Source organism: Spermophilus citellus (assembly GCF_964194105.1).
Source record: "Spermophilus citellus genome assembly, chromosome: 16".
NCBI classification, from domain to species: domain Eukaryota; kingdom Metazoa; phylum Chordata; class Mammalia; order Rodentia; family Sciuridae; genus Spermophilus; species Spermophilus citellus.
The window spans coordinates 9,937,334-9,958,679 of NC_138196.1; positions in this window are offsets into that span (position 1 = coordinate 9,937,334).

Genomic DNA, 21,346 nt, shown 5'->3' on the forward strand with positions numbered 1-21,346 from the left:
TGAAACTGCAGTGCGCAGGACAGGATGGCCAGTGCCCTTGGAGCAGCTGCTGCAGCACAGGCTTGCAGACTCAAGCTTCCCCAGCCCTCCCTGAGCCCCTGAGCCGCCTGGGACCGCCATCGCGGCCTCCATGGTGCTCTGCTGTCCAGCCCCGACCCTGCCGTCTGGCCCCAGGCCCAGCCGCAGCCGCTCCCACCTGGAGCTGTCCTGTACCAGGAGCCCCCCAGCGGCCCCTTGCCTTCCTCTTCCCGGAGTGCACCCCCCATCCCCCACCCCCCACCCCCACTTCTTCAGACCAACCGGCTGGCCACCATGTTGGCCCTGCTGCCCATAGGTGCTGAGCAGCCAAAGAGGGCGGTGAGTGCAGGTGGTGGCATCGGCGGGGGGCAGCGACAAGGACCCCAGTGGCCTGAAGCGCAAAAGCAGCCGGGCAAGTCCAGCCGGCTGGTGGTGAAGACCGTCAGCAGGCTAGGCGCAGGGTGGCTCATGGCTGGCGCGCATCTACGGCGGAGGCCAGGAAGGTGGCGGGTTTGACCAGCAGAAAGGGAGCGCACCTACCTCAAATACTGGGAGCTCATGCTGGTGCAGAACTACAAACTGCTGCAGGTCAAAGGCACGGGCGCCAACAACTCCTTCAAGTTCAACTGTGAGAAGCTGGAGGCCTGTAAGCATAAAGCCCCACCCCTGCGACTACCACGCACAAGCCCAAGAAGCTGGCACAAGCCCAAGAAGCTGGCAGCATGGACTCCTGACCCGGCAAAGGTGCAGTGGCTGATGAGTGCCTGCCCCCAAGGCTGCACTTCCAAGGACAAGGGCAGTAGGCGGCGTTGGTGGGGAGTAAGTAGGTAAAGAAGGCAGCCAAGCCCAGCGGCCCCAAGGTGCCCAAGCACCGCAAGTGTGAGCCCCTGCCCCTGAGCGTCCGAGGTTGAGGGGGACCATCCTGGGGGGCGCGGCCTCCCTTCCCCCATGTGCCATGGGGAGATTATTGAAACAGCCAGGGTGATGCCCTGATTGGCTCTCCCCCATGGCAAAGGCCATTACCACGGTTACCATCCCACCTGGATGCCAATGGGCTGGGCCCCAGTTAGCAGGCTCGCAAAGGCCCCTCCCTCTTGCTGCCTCTGGGCTCTCCACAATTGCTCTAGCACTCCCATCCACCCGTGGGCCTCTGGGAAGCCCAAGAAAAGATTGTTGACTTTGAAAAAAAAAGAATTCTAGTTTAGACAGAAGGATTTAGAAGTAAAACTTGGTGGCACATGCCTGTAATCTCAGCATCTCTGTAGGCTGAGACAAGAGGATCTCAAATTCAAAGCCAGCCTCAGTGATGGTGAGGTGCTAATATACTCAGTGAGATCTTGTCTCTAAATAAAATATAAAATAAGGCTGGGTATGTGGCTCTGTAGCTGAGTGCACCTGATTTCAATCCCTGGTACACACACCCCTCCCCCAAAAAAGAGATATAGAAATGTGTATCTTCTTCTTGCAAGTAAACTTTTAATAGTTTTTGGTGCTAAAAATTAACCAATGTGCTGACATTTTTATGTTTCCTATTTTATTGCCTATGAGATGCCATCACCCTTAAGACACTTAGAACATTCTTATTCTATGTACCACTCAGAAAAAAAAATTGCTATGTGGTTACAACATGCCAATTTTAAGATTCCATTCATCTCAGATGTGCATCTTAAAAATCAATGAAATGCCTTAATTATAAACCACAGAATTGTATGGTAAACTATTTGTCTTCCTTCAAGTTAACTCTTGTGTCTCTCAAATGTAAAACTCCATAAAGGCATGCATGTTTTGTCCATTTGACAACATGTCTTCCATGCTTAGAAACTGGAACATTTTCAATTCAAATTATCTTTGTAATTTGTTGGCATAAAGTTTAGTTCTTTTTCAAGGTTTAGTACTTTAAAATGAAAATTGGGTGAGGAAAGATTTCTTCTACTGTGTACACTTCAGAACGCATATAATGTCTACACTGACAAAACAAGAAGTCTCATTGATCAGGTGGATAAATAAAAGGAAGAACCTTAAAGAGATGCTAAAAGCCAGAGTTTGGTGTCTAACCCGCAGCTGAGAGGGAGATGATTTTCCCTCAATTTCACTGTTGGTGTCAGTTTAAAAAGGTGTCTGGGGCACATCCAGATTTTCAGGCATCTCTGACATAGCTCAGGTGGTGCTGGGGTGTGCACATGTGGTCCCCAAAGAGAAATACCATGGAGTCTCCCAGCCCTATCTTAATGCCCCAGGGAGCAGTGTACAGTCACTGATCTCTAGTGAACATTAGCTTTTTCCTTCTTTTGGTGATGACAATTTCCTACTTTGGGCGGTCAATGGTTGCCAGTTAGATTTGCTTCACACAGCCCACTGAGGCCATGGGACAAGCCATCACTGGGGTCTTCACCGCTGGATCTGCAGCTTTAAAGCCTCTGATCCACACCACCTGCAATCCAGCCTCCAGCTTGACTTTGGCTCTTCTGAGACTGCATATTTCTGTGAACAGTGATTTGTTCTATCTCTCTTTCTTTCTCACCTTCCCTAGTCCTTCACCTCCTTTATCCTCCTTTCTCACCCATCCTCACATCAATTCTGATTCTTTGGAGAACTCTAACTCATGTGTGCACCACCACGCACATACCCATACACAAAATCTGCATGATAAGGCCCTAAGGTCTCAGGGAAATTCACTGTCTCTTGTCCTGAAACTTAATTTATGCCAAAGCTCTATGGTTTGATGGAAGTTTTGAGTCCTTGTGAAGTCCCATACTAAAACACAGGGCATCTAATGTAATGATTTTGTTGGTAAGATAAGTCAGTGCCAGGACACATGCAAATACATAGGGAGGAAGAAGGTGCAAGCCCCAAAGCAAGAGACAGCTGGCCCATCATCTGAAGCAGCATGATGTGGGCCACTGATGAAAAGATACAATTTATGCATATAAATATAGAAAATAGATACTAAATATATTAAGTTATATTTTATGTATAAATGTGTAAATAAAATGATATAATTAGCATAAATATAAAGTATATAAGTGGATATGTATTTATTATATAGGTCTATATACACATAAGCATATACATGCATGCACATGCACACATATGCCTACATACATACATACATATATATGGTCATTAAATCTGGTTTTTCTTGGTTTCAAGGAAACATAAATAAATAAAACAAGCAAAACTAATAACTTGCTGGAATGTTACAACTTTGGGTTGTAGGAAGACTGGAGACAGAGGAAGAAAGGCTCTGGAAAAATAATGGTATTGATGAAAAGACTCAACTCTCTGACTCCATCTTGGACACCTCAGCTGGGATTCTGTGCCCTCAGTTAATGAGAGGTCAGTGGCTCTGACTGGTCAGCTGTGGCACTATGCACACACCCGTGAATCAAGAAGCAGCCAGAGTAGGACAGGAAAAGGACATGCAGAAGCAGGCACCATGGCTGACCCTGGCAGAGCAGGACACGGAAAGTTCCACAAGCAAAATCTGTGGTTTGTCTTCTGAAAGTAGGAAAGATAATTCCTGGATAGGCCAAAGAAATAGCTATTTATTATCATACTAGCTTCCACCTGGGGATTTCCTTAGAGCATTTCTTGGGAAAACTATATAGGTGTATTTTTCTGAATCCCACATTCTAAGAAATTGAGCTTAGGAAGTGAGAGAAATAGGAAAAAGGATTAGAGTTTTACACTGAGAACAAAAGAGCACCATTCCACAGAAAGATGCTGCTCCTCAAAGGGACTCAGTGGTGCAGAAAAAAGAGACAGCAGGTGGCGCCGACATGCAGAACTCACGGTCAGTGTCCTGGCTCCAGCCAGGGCAGGATAGAAGGGGCCACCGAGATCGCTCTCTTTGGGGTTGTGGGCAGCCATGACCACATGATAAGCACATGTCCTTGGCCCTGTCTGCTGTTAAGGGTGACATCTTACAAAGTCAGCACTGTGCTAATCACACACCCACCACTCTTTTCTCCACTCTATGATGTTGCTCCAAAAAATAACAGGCTCTGAAGCAAAACAATCCCTTCCCTGGCATTTCAACATGGAGTTCTGTGCAGGGCTGGTCTTGCTAAAAGATTAGACCTTACATTAGTTAAAAAACCACCCAGCAATACCTGCAGGTGTGTGTCTATGTTTGTATGTTCAACCCAGGTTACAGCTCTCTGAATAGTACCAAACATACATATATATCTTACTAATTACACAAATTTATTGTCTCTATCATAATGTGTTAAGCACATGAAAAGTGTCAGAAAAATTTTAACAGCAATTCGTGATTTAGGTGGTTATTTGGGGGGGGGGCAATCCTGGTCTTTTGTTTCTAAATCCCTAACATCAATATCAGTCTGGAATTTGAAAACCAACAATCACAGGAAGTGGCATCATTCAGAGAGCAAAGAGGGAGATGCAGAATAACCTTCCCAAAATGGGACTTGTCTTCCCCATTCAGTGCAGGAGACTGTAAGGAAGGAAGACAAGGAAGGCAGGGGGTTTTTGGCAGGGAAGAGGGAGACAGAGACACTGTGTGTTTGTGTGAGGCAGAGCTGTAAAGAAGGAAGGAAGGATGGAAGGAAGAAAGGAAAGAGGGAAAGAAAGAAGGAAGGAAGGGAGGAAGGACAGAAGGAAGGAAGGAAGAAAGGAAGGAAGGAAGGAAGGAAGGAAGGAAGGAAGGAGGGAGGGAGGGAAGGAAAGAAGGAAGGAAGGAGAAGGCCAAGAACTCTCTCCAGGGAACAAGGAAACCCTTTAGAAATTAAATTTTGTCCTTTGAGTGCTTAGGATTACAAAACTGCCCTAACATAGCTCTCCTTTTTTTTAATGTAAGAATTGTTCATATTAAATAAAAATTGGCCTTGGAGACTACATTTAAAATATGCTAGAAAATTAATCGTATGGACAACATTATATTTTTAGTAGGAGATATTACCTACCGGATTACTGTCCTGGATAAGACAGGAGTATTAAGAATTATTACACCATACAAGGCATTTTCCCTGAAATATGACATTGTCATACACTGGTCCATTTAATTAGTATGTATAGTCCCAAGTAGTGAGTTGTGGTTAAATGGTATGTAATAGGCAAAGTGCCTACTTTTCATATGACTATTTTGATGTTTTACCACAAACAAAACTTAACTGAAAACATGCAGTATAGAACATAGGCTTAAAACATCTGTTTTCAATTAAGAATACATCCTAGAAGATTTTCTTAAAATATAAATCTATAAATGCTAAACTCTTATTTGGCCATTCATCTTCTTTCCTTGGGTATTTCATATAATATTCAAGGAACATACAGTCCTAAACATTGTGCTTTCATGTTGACCATCTTGAATGTCAAGATAAGATTCAACATATTTTAACTTTATGAACCATAAAAATTTATTGACAATAAACTGTGTGAAAACTCTAAGGCTAGACTCTGGGATGAGGAGTTCTATAAGCCACTGTACATTTTCTAGCTTGAATGGTAATTGCTCTTAAATTTAGAAACTGTGTGATTATCAAGAATTTTTAAAAAATATTTTATAATTAGAAAGAGGCAAATAACTGTAAATTAGTCATATAAGCATGTATTACATTAATACATCTTAATAAATGAAGCATGTGAGATCACAAAACAAAAACAAGGGCCTAAAACTCCTCACACAGCTATGAGAAGTGCTGTAATTACAAAGCAACATAATTGTCTTTTAGGTCCAAAGCATGTGGTTTCAAAGTTCGGTAGCTATTAAATGTCTGTACATTTTTATTCCAAATTTATTGCTGTGCATACATTATTATAGTTTGTTTGAAGGATTATGTGTTGATCTAGTGTTTCATTTCAAATAACTGTCTTAAAAGTCCTAAGAATTTTTCTTGTAACATTCATCACTAATTGTATTAGTACCATAGTTGTATGGTGAATTTTGAGCCTACAGGAGTTTATTTAAAATTTTAAAATTCTGTGTCACTGAAAAGATAGAAGATATATTAAGCTGACCTTATTGTCTAGGAAATAGAAATATTTGAAAAAAATTATTTTCAGGTATTGGTCATTTGAGGTACTGATCTGTGTATAATAAGTAAAATTTAATTGTATTTGCAGATTTATGGAACTATGCTTCTAAATAAATGTGCCTTGAGAGAGAATATTAGTGTATTTAGCTTCTACATCTATGTATAGAAAATTTACATAATATCATAAAAATTACATGATTAGTATAGAAATACTATTAACTGTATCTTGATAGTATTTTGGGGAGATTCATGGATTTGGTAATTTTGGTTCAAATATATTTTTTCAAAAATAAACAGAACTTGGTCATAAAGCTTCTTCTAGACCTTTGACCAAGTCTTGCTTTATTCCTGTTAGTTTATGTACCTTCTTACCTGAGGTATCTTCTTTTCCCACGTGAAATTAAGGACGAATTGTGTTGCCAAGTATTCTGCTTTTTGGAAAGAGTTGTTTTTTTTTTTTTTTTCATTTTTCAAGGCTAACCCTGAAAGATAATGTGCAATGGTGTTATTTTATTTCAGTTTACTTCTAAATAAAGCTAACTCATACTTATTTCTAGTAAAATTTTGATAAAGGTTGGCAAATTTCCTCTTCTATCTTATTAAAAAAAGGGAAATTTTTCCAAAGAAAAAATTAATACGTGTTGTATCACTTCTTTGCTCTGAAATTCATTTGTGTTTTCTGAGAAAGAGTATAACATCAGTAACTATCTTCTTGGTTAGTTATTTACTTAGTTATTGGTCACACTCTAAAAGTGTGACCTCAGGGGAAATGCCAAGGAAGATAGAGAGTAAAATAAGTAGAAACCATCAATTGATTATACTTTTGTAACTTAAGTAAGGTTTTTGAAGTACTATATGACTTTCATATATCTCTGGCTTCCATTTAAAATCAAAATATAAAATTCATCTTTTTTTATGTATCAGCAATAAACTTCTAAAAATAAAATTTACACCTTTTTTCTAATTCTGTTCATGATTTCTCTATTTTCTTGATTATATGAATTTTTATAACTGATACTAACTTGATAATCTGTATCATTTCCTGGTTTACAAACCCTTATTTATTTTTGTCTCTTTTTAGTTATGGATGGCCTCCAGTAACTAAGGGAAAGACCCCTTTCTGTCTGCTCCTCCCAATCCTGCTCCAGCCTCTCAGCTTCCCAGACCCTCATAGAGTTGGTTGTAAATTCTTCCAGAATTTTTTACTATTTTTCAAGACTAAAAAAAAAAAAAACTTTAAAGTTTCTTTGCTGAGTTCAGGTGACCAAGGAATAGCCACATCTTTTGAACAAAACAAAACACACCAAAAAAAAAAGAAAAAAAAGACAGCACAGAATCATCTTTAACCTAAATTTTTATACGATGTTTCAGATCTCTGTAACTGTGCACACAAGATTCTGTGTTCAGTTGAATTTTAACTTCTTTTTGTATTTGAAGGGAGTGTGACTACTGAACTTGAAATTTTTTATTCCAAGTATCTTGGTGGTTTCTTGTGAGGTTAAGTGAATGAGAGGGTGAAGGGAAGGTGGGGGATCCTTTCCTATCCTAACATGAATTTTCCCCCACAGTCTTCTCTCAGGTGCCAGACCTCAAGTTTTCTTACAGTGATATACTTTGATTATTCTTTCTTCCCCTTTATCCATGAGTTTTAACAGCATTTTATCAAACTGCACTTATTAAGAACAATTTTAAAAATATAGTAATATTTCACTTCACCAGTCTGCACTTATTGCTTATGTTTTCACTCACCTGCTATGCCTGTTTTTGGTGTCTGAAAAACGGACATAATATTTTCCATATTTTACCCAGTTTCCTACATGCATATACTGGAATGAAAATCAGGTCTGGAAATATTCAATTTTGATTGAATGCTATAATCAAGAAAATGAAATTTAAATATGCTAAATATATCTCCAGAATTTCTCAAGTAGCTATTCTTAAAACAAAGAGAACTTCCTGAAAATAAAAAAAAAAAAAAAAAACATGGTCAGGTTCAAGAAAGCAAAAATAGAACTCTAGTATTTATCACTAATGATAGATTATAGATGATAAATACAGAATAACCTGATGATTTAAGTGAAAACTAGTATTCAACCTGGTATTCTAAACTGAAGCAGACTGTCCTTTAATGATAAATAAAAATAGATTTTTATAAATGATAAAATTCTAAAAAGATGTTTTCTGTGCCTCATTTCAAAGAGAGTTACTCAATATAGAAGAAATATAAAACAAAGGAAGCAGAGTTTGTATACAGAAACAGTGGCTCTAACTACAGAGCTCTAGAAAGTTATACTGATTCTGCAGTAGATCTTGAAAATTGTTTTGTTAGCATACCTCAGTTCGACCTTTAAAATGATGGTTTAATAGAAATATTAGCTAGTGAGTAATCAAGTGATTGAATGTAGCAAAAGTTAGTAGATTCTAGTGATCTATTTTCCTCACCACACACAAAAAAATAAATATTAGAAAATACAGAAAAAACAAAGTGATGAACAATAAAGTAAAAACTCACTAAACACAAATAATGGAAAGTCAAGTTCTGCATATGAAACACAATAAAATTTGCACTTTTTATAATATTTGATGGGATAGAAGAAAGTAGTATTTATTGTTCTTGATGGGAAGAACATCCCTCCATGAGCAGCATTCATGTCCTAATATTGGCTGTCAGAAAGGCTTATAAGTTAGAGAAATAAATCATTCTTACTTCTGGTTTGTGTTTTGCAATGAAAACTATTTTAAAATCTAATTTGTGAAAATACTTACTTGTTTTTAACCTTCATAAATTTTCTGTAGACTACAAAAGCAACACATAATTATTTTTAAAAGAGAATAAATAACTGATGAAGCATGAACACAGGGACTTGTAACTATTAAAAAATAGAGTGGGGTGTGATGGTCTTTACAGATGCTGATACTCAAAAATAATAACGAGTCCAACGTAGATTAAGCAGGAAATTACAGAACACATATCGTTATGACTACATAAATGATAATCAATTAAACACTAAAGGCTTTTAATATTTGACTCATTAGTCCTAAAGAGAAAGAAGTGGTCCTATAAGCTAAATTGGTTTTCCTCCCTCTCTCCTTGCAATTGGAAAAAATAATGGGAGCACCTAATACATTATGAAGGGTCTTCTATGTATATATTTCAAAATTATGGTCAATATCATACTCATAGTAGGTATGGCTAAATTTATTTTCCTTTTAGAACTTTTCATAGTTGCAGATAGAGTGGAGGCTGCTGATTTGGGTGTAAATTTTGGAAACTACTGTTTTATATAGTCCTGGAGATTGAACCCAGTGGTGCTTTTTCATTCATGTATATTCAAAATTCTTTGATATTTTATTTTGAGAAATGGTCTCACTTAGTTACCAAGGCTGGCCTTGAAGTTGGGATCCTTATGCCTCAGACTCTATGATTTTTGAGATTTCTGGTATGTACCACCACATCAGGCCTGGACACTACCTTTTATTTTTTTTACATGAATCTAATAATCAAAACTATTTTAAATATTTGTGCCTTTTCTTTGATGTAAAATATTCCATACTATCTATCCAAATTGATTTTCGCCATCACATTCTTTTTTTCAAAAGGCCAATCTTCATGTTGTGTAGTTATACATTTTTTTGACCCTAATAAGATATACTCAATAGATTGTATTCTGAGTTAGCAAGTAAATTTTATATATGTTTTAGAAAAACAAATTGCCATAAATTGTTCTGGTCATGCTCTTTATAGAAGTACTTTCCTCTTAGTCATCATCAAAAGAAAATAGGTTGAAATTTAGTAAAGTCAAAAGCTAAGATCCAACAGTTGGCTAGTTGTTTCAACCAGATGTTTATGATTTTATTGTTTTCTTTTAAATTTCTTATTCTGATTGCTCTGATGGCTTTTCCTATGATATCTAATAGCTCAATTTAAATTCACTAGTTTATGTGAAAATTAGATTCAAAGGGAAATAAATATCTGAAATAAATTAATATTACTCAATATGTTTCTCATGATTCCTCCTACCATCCTGGAAATGCAAATCATAGAGCTTAAATGACTTCCATTCCTCACTATATTTCACTAATCAGCATATGCAGAAATAATTTCTCAACAAATTTATATTAAATAAGTAGCATTTTAGAGAAAATCAGATATAGTTCACACCTGTGAAATTAAAACAATATATGTGGCAGTTTACCGAAGAATACTTGGCATATTCAAATAATAATATAAAGAATTATTGATTTCCTTTATGTGACAGGGCACAGTTTATTGTCCTGTTGTTTAAAAAAAAACATTGACAGTTTCCTTATGAAAAAAAATAGGTTATTGTTTAACATGGATTTTACTTGAAATTTTTTTTAAATTTTTCCCATTTATCTTGAACACTGAGAATGTATTTGCTGCAGTCAAACACAGTGAGATACTGATCAATCAATTGTATTTTCAACTAATGTTGTAAAATGCATCTCTGAAACATTGAAATTGTTTTCATTTTATATAACAGCATCATGCACACTCAGCACAAGGAGAGGTTTCTCATTAATTTTGGTATCAATACTGGGTTAGGTACATTGAAAAGATGTTGAGAAAACTACATCTATAATGGTGGAATCTCCCAGTTCTTTGTTTTCATTTTTCCTGTGGTGCTTCTGTTATTGATATAAGTATGTTAACTTTAATTTGAATTGTCCATACTGTTTTTTAAATCATAAAACAACACTTAGAACTGAGGAAATCACATATAGCATGTTTATTCCAAAAACTGATATAAGATTCAATGAAAGACTTCAGCATTATTAATGTACATTTTATCAAAATTCCATTAAGTAACAATGTGAGATACAGTATTAAAATTTTAACAATGAACTATAGGCACCCTAAGCAAGTATGTAGTGTTCCAATTATTCATTTACTGAACTTCATTCATTCATAATATAATAGTTGATAAAAAAAAACACATATCAGAGTGTCTGTTTTTGAAAAAAAAAAACTTGTTTGGTGAATTACTAACAATGCATCATGCAATTTTTATCATACCCACCTTTTACCCACATAATAAGATTGTTATAATATTCAATAAGTTGTAGCTAAAAACATGAAAAACCACATAACATAATTTACACATTATATAAATGCTCTTATTATTTCTTCATCCTTTCCAGAAATATTTATCAGGAATTTACTATACACTAATTAAAACTTAGTTTATCCTAATTATTTCAGATATTTCAAAAAAAAAAAAAAACTGCAAGACCCCATTTGAAAAGGGCAATATAGATTTCAGAAGTAACTACTGTTTCTCTAGTGAATAATGTGTATAGAAATCTGCTAAGGTCTTGGGGTATGCCAATATATTTGGGATGCATCAGAGAGTGCATATGAAAAAAAACATACTATTTATCATGGTATATAAATAAATAAAATATTATACCAAAAGGTTAAAAAAAATAACTTTTGGGAAAAAAAGCAGAAGGGTGCACTAGTATTTGAAATAAGGTAATAATAATTTTTTACTATAATTAGTTGTTTCTGGGTCTCATTTCACTCTTTTCTTTAATTATCTATCCATTTTTTAAGTACCCCTATAGGTGTTATTGGAAAATATTGGCATTCAGTGAATAATGCCACCAATTTTCTGTTCTGCAATATCAAAGAACTATTAGAGATTTATTGCAATGAATAGTTTTATTTAAAGGTAGCAGTGGGTTTTCAATGTAGAAATTACTAAAATAAATTTGGGAATTCTCAAAAAGTCTATAACAACCATATTTGATGAACTCTGTGTCATAGTGTATAAGAAAAGTTGCTTCCCTACCCCAAACCAGACATAATTGGAATAACCTTGTGTAGGATCAGCATATACAAGTTTAGATGAGGACTTTTGAATCTTTTCTTTTTTTACTTCCCACCTACAACATGGCTTATTTTTTATAAGCAAATTTCTATACTTGTGAAACCTCTCACACATCTCAAAATTCACTAGGGATCCATAACAATCTAGAAACAAACATATGTGAGATAGTGTATAGATTAACATATGAAGAAGTTCAAGAAAATATTGATCTCCTCAGACATGGTGCAGCAACTATATAAAAAGCTAAAAATTGAAATTGAAAGATAATACTCCCAAGAATTACTAAGAATCATGTAGTCTTTGGAAGCAGATTGTTTAAGTAGGAAGCTCTTGAGACTGATGTCCACTCCATCTTTCATATGAATATTTGCTCTGGTTTTGAGGGCCACCAGATTTTATCCAGTACACTTTTGACTTTATATAGCATATTCAGAAAGCCCACCATTCTCTTTATAAACCTATGCATGGTTTATTATACATCCATTGAGTTTTGGCACAGACTTTTCCCTTCTTTTAATATACCTAGTCCATTAGTCTTGTCACATTCAAATTTATTCAGTCTTCATGAAGTAGTGTAATTAAATTCCCTATTGTCTTTAAAATAAAATCTCCACCTAAAATAATTTCTATATTCTAAAGCATTTTATTGTAGTATCTAGAATCTTTATAATTACAAACAAATGACATTCTGTCTCATTTTTACCATTGTATTTCTCATATTACTTTCATTATGAATTGAGTATGTTCCCCAAATGTTCATGTGTTGGGAACTAACTTTCCAAAGGGAGAGAGTTGGGAAATAGTAGAATGTATAAGAAGTGAGATCTAGTAGATTGTGGTTAGATCATTGGGGGAGATGTCCTTGGAAAGGGTTAATGAAATTTTAATGGGACACAAGATAGTTCCTATTAAAGCAGATTGTTACAAAAAGAGCACGTTTTCTTACTGGATTTCTCTGACTTCTGTCTCCTTATGTTCTCTCTACCTCTCAAATGAGCCCTCACCATAATGCCATCTCATGTGTAATGCAGGTGAAAGGGCTGTCATGGGAGCTGAGAAGATTCTGGTACAATGCACTTAAATATTCAGAACTATGTACTCAAAAATATTTTTAATTAATTAATTAATTAATTTATTTATTTATTTGTTGTAGTTGGAAACAATACCTTTATTTTATTTATTTATGTATTTTTATGTGGTGCTGAGGATTGAACCCAGCACCTTGCATGTGCTAGGTGACCACTCTACCACTGAGCCAAAATCCTAGCCCCTCAGAAAATATTTTTATGCATTTATATATCTTTTTATACATTGGTCTGCTTCTGATATTTTTCTATAGCATTATAAAACAGACTATAAAAACAAGATAAAATGACTTTGAGTCTAATGCCTCTTACTATGAGAGTGAGTAGAACATCTAAGATTACAAAAAAAAACAAAAACAAAAAAATTAAAGCATTGACTAGAGCAGAAGTGTGTGGACCTTCTTTATTTCTCCCCCTGAGCTTCATAAGTCTCACCTTTTGCCATTGTGACAGGGATGTAGTTCAGTGATAAAGCACCCCTGGTTTAATTCCCAGTACCAAAGTAAATAGATAAATAAAAAATGTAAGCTTACAGTGTATACTAGATTTCAAAGATGTGTGTGTGCGCACACACACACACACACACACAAAGAGTAAAATATCTTAACAATATTTTGTAATTATATGTTTAAATGACAAGGTATCAGATGTATTGGGTTTGGGCTGGGGATGTGGCTCAAGCGGTAGCGTGCTCGCCTGGCGTGCGTGCGGCCCGGGTTCGATCCTCAGCACCACATACCAACAAAGATGTTGTGTCCAACGAGAACTAAAAAATAAATAAATAAATAAATTCTCCCTCTCTCTCTCTCTCTCTCTCTCTCTCTCTCTCTCTCTCTCTCTCCCTCTCCTCTCTCTTTAAAAAAAAATGTATTGGGTTAAATAAAATGTTCTCAAAGTTAATTTTACCTATTACTTTGTACTTTCTTAATGCGGCTACAGGGAAACTTAAGATTGTATATGTGGGTTGGGGATATACCTCAGAGGTAAAGAACATGGTAGCATGAGAGAGACCCTGGGTTCAATCCCAACTGCAAAATGATGAAGCTGGACAAAGAGGCCTGTAATCCCAGCAGCTCAGAAGGCTGAGGCAGGAGGATTGCCAGTTCAAAGTCAATCTCAGCAATTTATCGAGGCACTAAGTAACTTATTGAGACCCTGTCTCAAATTAAAAAATAAAAAATGACTGAGCATGTGGCTCAGTGGTTGAGCGCTCCTGGATTCCATCCCTGATACCGAAATGAGGATGATGATGATGATAAATAAAACCCAATAATATTGTGTATGGGCCCCACATATTGTTTTTATTGAACAGCACTGGTCTATTTTTTTATTTCTTTTTTTTTAAGAGAGAGAGAGAGAGAGAGAGAGAGAGAGAGAATTTTTAATATTTGTTTTTTAGTTCTTGGCAGACACAATATCTTTGTTTGTATGTGGTGCTGAGGATCGAACCTGGCCCGCACGCGCTACCGCTTGAGCCACATCCCCAGCCCCACCCTTATATTTTTTGAAATATACACATCTCAAATTCAGTCATAGACAAACAAATGGAGAATGGACTTAATCATGAAGAGACATTTCACCAACATTTACAGATGGTAAATGTGCACTTGAAAATATGTTCAACAATATTAGCCATTATGGAAATACAAAGCAAGACCACGATGAGCCTTACTACAAACCTATCAAAACAACTAAAATACAAAATAGTGACAGTATCAAATGCTGATAATGACTCAAAGAAGCTTGATCTTTCCATCATTGGTGACTGGAATATAAAATGGCATAGCCATTCTAGAAAAGAGTTTGATAGTTTCTTAAGAAACTATCCATATGACCTAGCAATTGCATTCTTTGCCATTTATCTCAGATAAATGAAAATTTACATCTATCTGGAAAACATGCATTTTTAAAATATTTTTTTAGTTGTAGATGGACACAGTTTATTTATTTATTTATTCATTCATTCATTCATTCATTCATTCATTCTTTTATGTGGTGCTGAGGATTGAATCCAGGGCCTCACATGTACTAGGAGAGCACTCTACCATTGAGCCACAACCCCAGCCCCTGAAAAACATGATATTCATAGTTGTGTTTGTTATAGCCCAGAATTATAAAAACCAATGGCCTTTTACTAGGTGTATAGTTAAACTAACTTGTAGGTGTCTATCATAGAAGACAGACATCAATAAAAAAAGAACCAACTATTGATACACACAACTTGAATACCTCTGAAGGACATTATGCTGAATGAAAAAATAAAAAATAAAAAGTCATGTGTTATTCCATTCACACAACATTCTAGAAATGAAAACTTTTAGGTTTATCTATCAAATTGGTTGTTGCCATTGGCTAGGGAGTCCAGGGGGTAGGAAGACAACTGTGACTATAATTGGTGTAGCACAAGAGAGATACTAGTGTTGCAGGAATAGTTCTGTGTCTTGGTTTTGGTGATGGTTACACAAATCTATATATGATAAAAATGACAGAAATATTCATATATACATTATACAAAATCAATTTCTGGTTTTGCTATTGTACTACAGATATTTGAGATGAAAACATTGGAGACCAGGCTAAATAAAGGGTACAATGGAGACTCCTCTGTACTATTTTACAATTTGTGAATTTGTAATTATTTTTCAAATAAGAAGTTAAAAATACATGTTTCTATTCAGATAAGATAGCACTTTTAAGGGAAAGGTTTTAAAAAAGAGAAGTTCAACTTTCTTAGAAGCTCTGGGTTACTCTGGGTATGATAGGGTAGCCACCTCTTTCCTACTCTGCCTATGGTAACCACCTTTGTGTGGAAATCAATGCAACAAAGAATTCTTACTACCCCCCCCCATACACAATAAGAATCTCTGCAGTACCATTTAGTTTTGGTTTTGTTCAGTATCATATAACAGACCAAGTCAACACAAAAGAAAAGGAAAAAAACTCCCACAAAACCAATTAAAATATTCTTTTTTTTGGGGGGTGGGGGCGGGGTGGGTATTGGGGATTGAGACCATGACTTAAGAGTGTGTTAAGCAGGCTACATCCCCAGCCCCTCTTATTATTATTATCATTTTAAATTTTGAGTCAGGGTTTCACCAAGTTGCTCAGGCTGGTCTCTTACTGCCTCAGCCTCACAGAGTCACAGGGATTAGAGGTGTGTGCCACTGGCCTGCAACAATTCCTTTTTTATGAAAGCATCACCTGTCCTGATTTTAAGGGGGGTAGAAAACACACTATGGAAAGCTACTTACACAAATATTCCCGCAGGAAATAAATTTTAAGACGCTTATATTCAAGAATTTTTTAAACTCCATTTTTTTTTTCTAGAAAAGCTAACCCAACAGCTAGCTACAGAAGTTCATAAGAACAGTAGATACACAACAATTATGTTGAGCAAAGGTTTTTTAGTCTTTGTTCTGACATTTGCAGGGAAGGTCATCTTTGTGTCATATAATTAATAGTGAAAATTGTACACTTTTTAATGTGGTTTTCCAAGTGTTCTTGGCTTTTAGTTCACTTTGACTTGATAGTTAAAAATAGACCCTTCAGAGAGGCATTCACTTTTGCGTGCGTAAAACGATCTGTTCGGTGGTCACATATTCTAAAACAATTCCACACTGACTTATATTTGAAAAAAAAATTCATAGGACAAAAATTTTCGTTCCTGTAGACTAAGTTGCCACTGCCCCTATGAGATAAACTAAAGGGCTCCAATAATTTAGTCTTGGTCCCTTACGTCTCACCCTAGTCCCCGTGGAACCGAAGCTGTCAAATTTTAGGTTTTCGAATAAAGTCTAAGATGCTCAGAAACATTAAGACAATTTGTCTTTTATCGTACAACAGTGGTTTTAATTAGGAGAGATTGGGTAGGCCACAGAGTCCAGATCGGAAAAACTGAAGACCGAACTCGCTTTCTGGCTTCCCCAGGGGGTAAAGCTTTCAGGTCTTGGCCGCCAAAGGTAGGAACCTTCTCAAGACCTGGCCGACTCACGGCCGCCTTCACCACGCTAGGGGACGGGGAGGGACTAAGAAAAGGGGCGGGGTCAGCCTGGAGACAAGATGGCGGCAGCGCGACGCTCTGGAACGCCTTGGTCACAACTCGATATTCGGAAGTCCTCCAGTCTTCGCCTTTAGGAAGCGGAAGTAGAGGGGCGGCTGGCTGCTAGGCTTTTGCTCTGGGACCGGCTCCTGAGCCGAGCCGCGGGAAAGGCGCGTGTGGGCTTCTCACTGGCGCAGCCTCTGCCGCTGTCGCTGCCGCCCCGCCCCGGCGTAGTCACCCGCGCTGTAGTGGACTAAACGCGGCCGGTGCGTGGGCAGCCAGGGGGTCGCGAGCAGCGCGTGTATCGCGGCTGCGCGACCAGTGACAGGTACCCAGGGGCGGCGTGGGAAGGCCTAGTGGATGAGGAGAGGGTCTGGGGCGCGAGGCGACCCTGTGCTCAGGTCACCTTGAGCTTCCGCCTTTACCCTGACTCAGTTTCTCTTCCTTCGTCTCAGCCTTCCTCCTCCTCAGGAGCCCAGGTTGTCTGCAGTGGTCGTCGGTGCAAGGTAGCTCTTGCTCCGGGGTGGTGGCGGATTCTTGATTGGTCTCAAGCCTTCTTTGAAGAGCTCTCAGACCCACGTATGAAAGTGCAGATGGAGGAAGTGCCCTAACATGAATCTAGACCAAGCCTGACCCTAAGTAGGTCGAGAACCAGCACTTTGCAGGATTCTGATTGATGAACTATTTGGTCTTTTTTATAGATTTCTGTTTTCCTTACCATGAATTCGGGGGAGGCATATTGGTTGCCATTTTCATTTAATGCTAGGCTCTGTTGGCTGGAAATTGGATGATCCGGTTTCACTTTTAGTGTGGGACCTTCCAGAAGAATATCTGCGTGCATCGCCAATAAGTTATGAATGTTAACTGTTCTTGTTCCTTGGCCGAAATCTCTAACTTGTTTGGCTTTTTTTTACAAATTTGTGAAGGGACATATTTTGTTTATTCTTAGTCCTGGTGTCTTATACCTTACTATGCTTTGGAATCATTCATCGGTGCACTTGGTGAACAATTTTAGTATAAAGTGCCCTCGTTTCTTGAAATACCTTGTACCTGGCAACACTTGAAGGCATTTTAAATAGTTTAACACCACAAAAGTGGAGATGATTGTAGCCTTTCCACTAGGTTTGCTTTTGATGAACTTATTTGAAACTTTTTATTAAGAGAAGTAAACATAATACGTTTTATACACACACACACACACCACTGAGTCATATCCCCAGCCCTTTGTTGTATTTATTTAGAGACAGGGTCTCACTGAGCTAAATCGGGAGGCTGGCTTTGAACTTGTGATCCTCAGCCTCTGGAACAGCTGGGATTACAGGCGTGTGCTACCGTGTCCAGCTGCACCAACACTATATCTTAATGCAGGTTTAACTTCAACGGAATAAGTTTAACTACGAGAAAATTTAGTCATTACTTCTGCAGTTAAACTTCTCTGATCATTTTCAGGTTAAATGCAATATACTTTTAGCTGAAATTAGATTTATGTTGTTCACAGCAAACGGCTTTGCTAATTGATATGCATGTATTGATGTAAATCTAATTAGTTGAGAAGTTAATTCTTAGAAGTTGCTTCCTAATAGTTTTTCTCTTTACTACCAACTATGTTGAAATTTAGTTGACCACATAAACTTGCAGATTGCAGGTTATTTTAAAAATGTTTGTTAGCTGTTCTCTCCACTGTAAAAATGGAAGATGAGAAAGTTGGTGATGACTTAACATCACTCTGCCAGTTGTTTTCTAAAAATTGAAGTATTAACCATACATAATTTTTCGTTTTATATACATATATTTTAATACCTTTATTTTATTTATTTTTATGTGATGCTGAGGATCAAACCCAGGGCCTGCTTGTGCTAGGTGAGCACTCAACCACAACCCCAGCCCTAATTTTTCTTTTATATTTTCTATATCTTACTGTAGATAAATGAGCAAAAGGTATCATTTTAATTTAAGCATAGTAGTATCTTACAGATATTTGATGGTACAGTTGGACTTAGAACCTAAGAGTGTTTTCTATTTAGCCATCATAGTACAAGCATTGTGCCTGTGATTGTGCAGTGCCACACTGCACAGTTTGACAGCTCTTATAACTCAGACTGTTCATCTTTATGAGCAACATTGAAGAGCCATTAGGATCTGAATAATAAAAGATCTCATAAGATGAAGACATCCACAAACAAACAAACAAAAAGCACTTGAGTGAGATTCTTCTGTTTCTTTGGACAGCCTTTTCCTGTGGTGTTACTTGTAGAAACAATGTGGGGTTAGGCAAAACTCTTTAATGTGTACCTTTTCTCTTGTTCTCATCTCTATTGGTGTTGTGCCTTCTCAAAAACAGACACTTTCTCTTTAAACAGAACAAAGGGACCTCTGGGTAACTCATAGATATGTAGGATTTTCATTTTCATCTTTCTTATAGTCCTAGCCTGTTTGTATGAGCTTTATTCTTGGGGCCACACTCCCTTCATTTTTTATTTTGTTTTTATTTTGAGCAGAGGTCTTGAACTTCTTGGGCTCAAGCAGTCCTCCTGCCTCAGCTTCCCAAATGCTGGAGCTATAGGTGTACATCACCATGTGCCTGGCAAATTTTAGATGTTGCCAAACAGCAATTTGGAGGGGGATGTGCTGGGGAACAACCCAGTTCCATACTTCTTTCTGTTCTATTGGTTTTTTCCTTCCTTTAATGAATGAAGCTTGTTTATTTCAGGCCGAGTACCTCCTGTGTTCTAGGCAATATGCTAGGCACGGTGACCATGACAGAATTTCCTGCTTTTGGGGAGCTCACATTCAGTCCCTGAAGCTAGTCTAAGTATGGATTTGTCAGGCTTGTTTGTCAATTTGCTTTCATTCCAGGTTCAGGCCTACTTCCTTGGTTTTGGGTTGAAACTGTTCCTCTCTCAGCCACTTGTGTCCCAGGTTCTTGTTTCATGAAAAATCCTTGGATTTGCCTTGGTTCTCACAGTGAAGCCTTTGCTTATTCTCAGTCTGTGCGGTATGAATTTTTCTTTCTTCTAAAACCAGAGAACAAGGGGAGACAGGATGGTACTTTAGAACTTTAAAAACAGGTAGGTATGGGTTCCAAGGTGCTGTTTAGTAGTTGCCCAGTATGCCTTAGGTAAAAGCCCCTCTGAGCTTTTATTTTCTTGAAGTGGGGATGTTATTATCCATTCATGTAACATTTATGGACTGCCTACCATGCACCAGGTACTTGTATTGTTTACTATTTTGAAGAAAGCAAACAAGGTTGCTACCCTCAAGGAACTTCAGTTACCAGATTATTATGTAAAGATTAGGTAACATGGTACCTTTAGAACATCTTTTTTTTTCCAGTTTTTTCTTCTTTTTTTTATTGGTTGTTCAAAACATTACATAGCTCTTGACGTATCATATTTCATACTTTAGATTCAAGTGGGTTATGAACTCCCATTTTTACCCCGTATACAGATTGCAGAATCACATTGGTTACCTTTAGAACATCTAACATGATGCTTAGCCCAAAGTCATTGTTCTGTAAAGGCTGAGGTTTCTCAGAGGGCTTTTATTGTGCCCTTAGTTCCCTAACCACAATCTACTTGCTGTCTGCCTGGGGTTACTGCGTAGTGGTGTTCAGTTGTCATCAGGAATCACCACTTTGTGGGTATTAAGCATCTAGGCCCTTTCAGGACAAATTTAAACATAGCCAGAATCATAATAATGCTTCGATATGCTTCATATGCTTTGTCTCCAATTTAGAAATTCAAGTGACTTTTTTGGAGGATTTTTTTTCCTCCTAGCCACAGAGAATAAATTTCCAGGGCCTATTTTTGATGATATGCCATTCTATAATTTACAATTTGTTATGATAAAATGTTTTACTACAGTGAATGATTCTGGGATAGTAGTTTTTGCACTTTACAAAGTGATTTTCGTATTGTCTTTTCATTTTCACAGTGATTCTGTGTGATAGATTGTTATTCCTATTTTATAGTTGAGAGTGATCTAAAGTTGTATGTATAAGTTGGGGTCCTTGCTCGCTCTTCTTTGGGATATGTCAATAACTTTACTAGATTCCTGTAGCTGGTAATCACTCCTTATAGGTTTCATTGTCAAATATCTGCTTTGGTTAGCTCTATTTTCCAAAGATTTTATTTTTTGCATATTTTCTTTGATAGCAGCAGGCATTCCTTGGCTTGCAGTATAATTGAATGTCTACCTGTCTTCACCTGGCATTCTTCCTGTGTCTCTTCATATTGTTTTCTGTTTCTGTGTCCAAGTTTCTCTTTTATAGCATTGGTTATATTGGATTAGCCCATCCTAAAGACCTCCTCTTTATTGATCACTGTGTAAAGACCTTGTCTCCAAGTAAGTTCA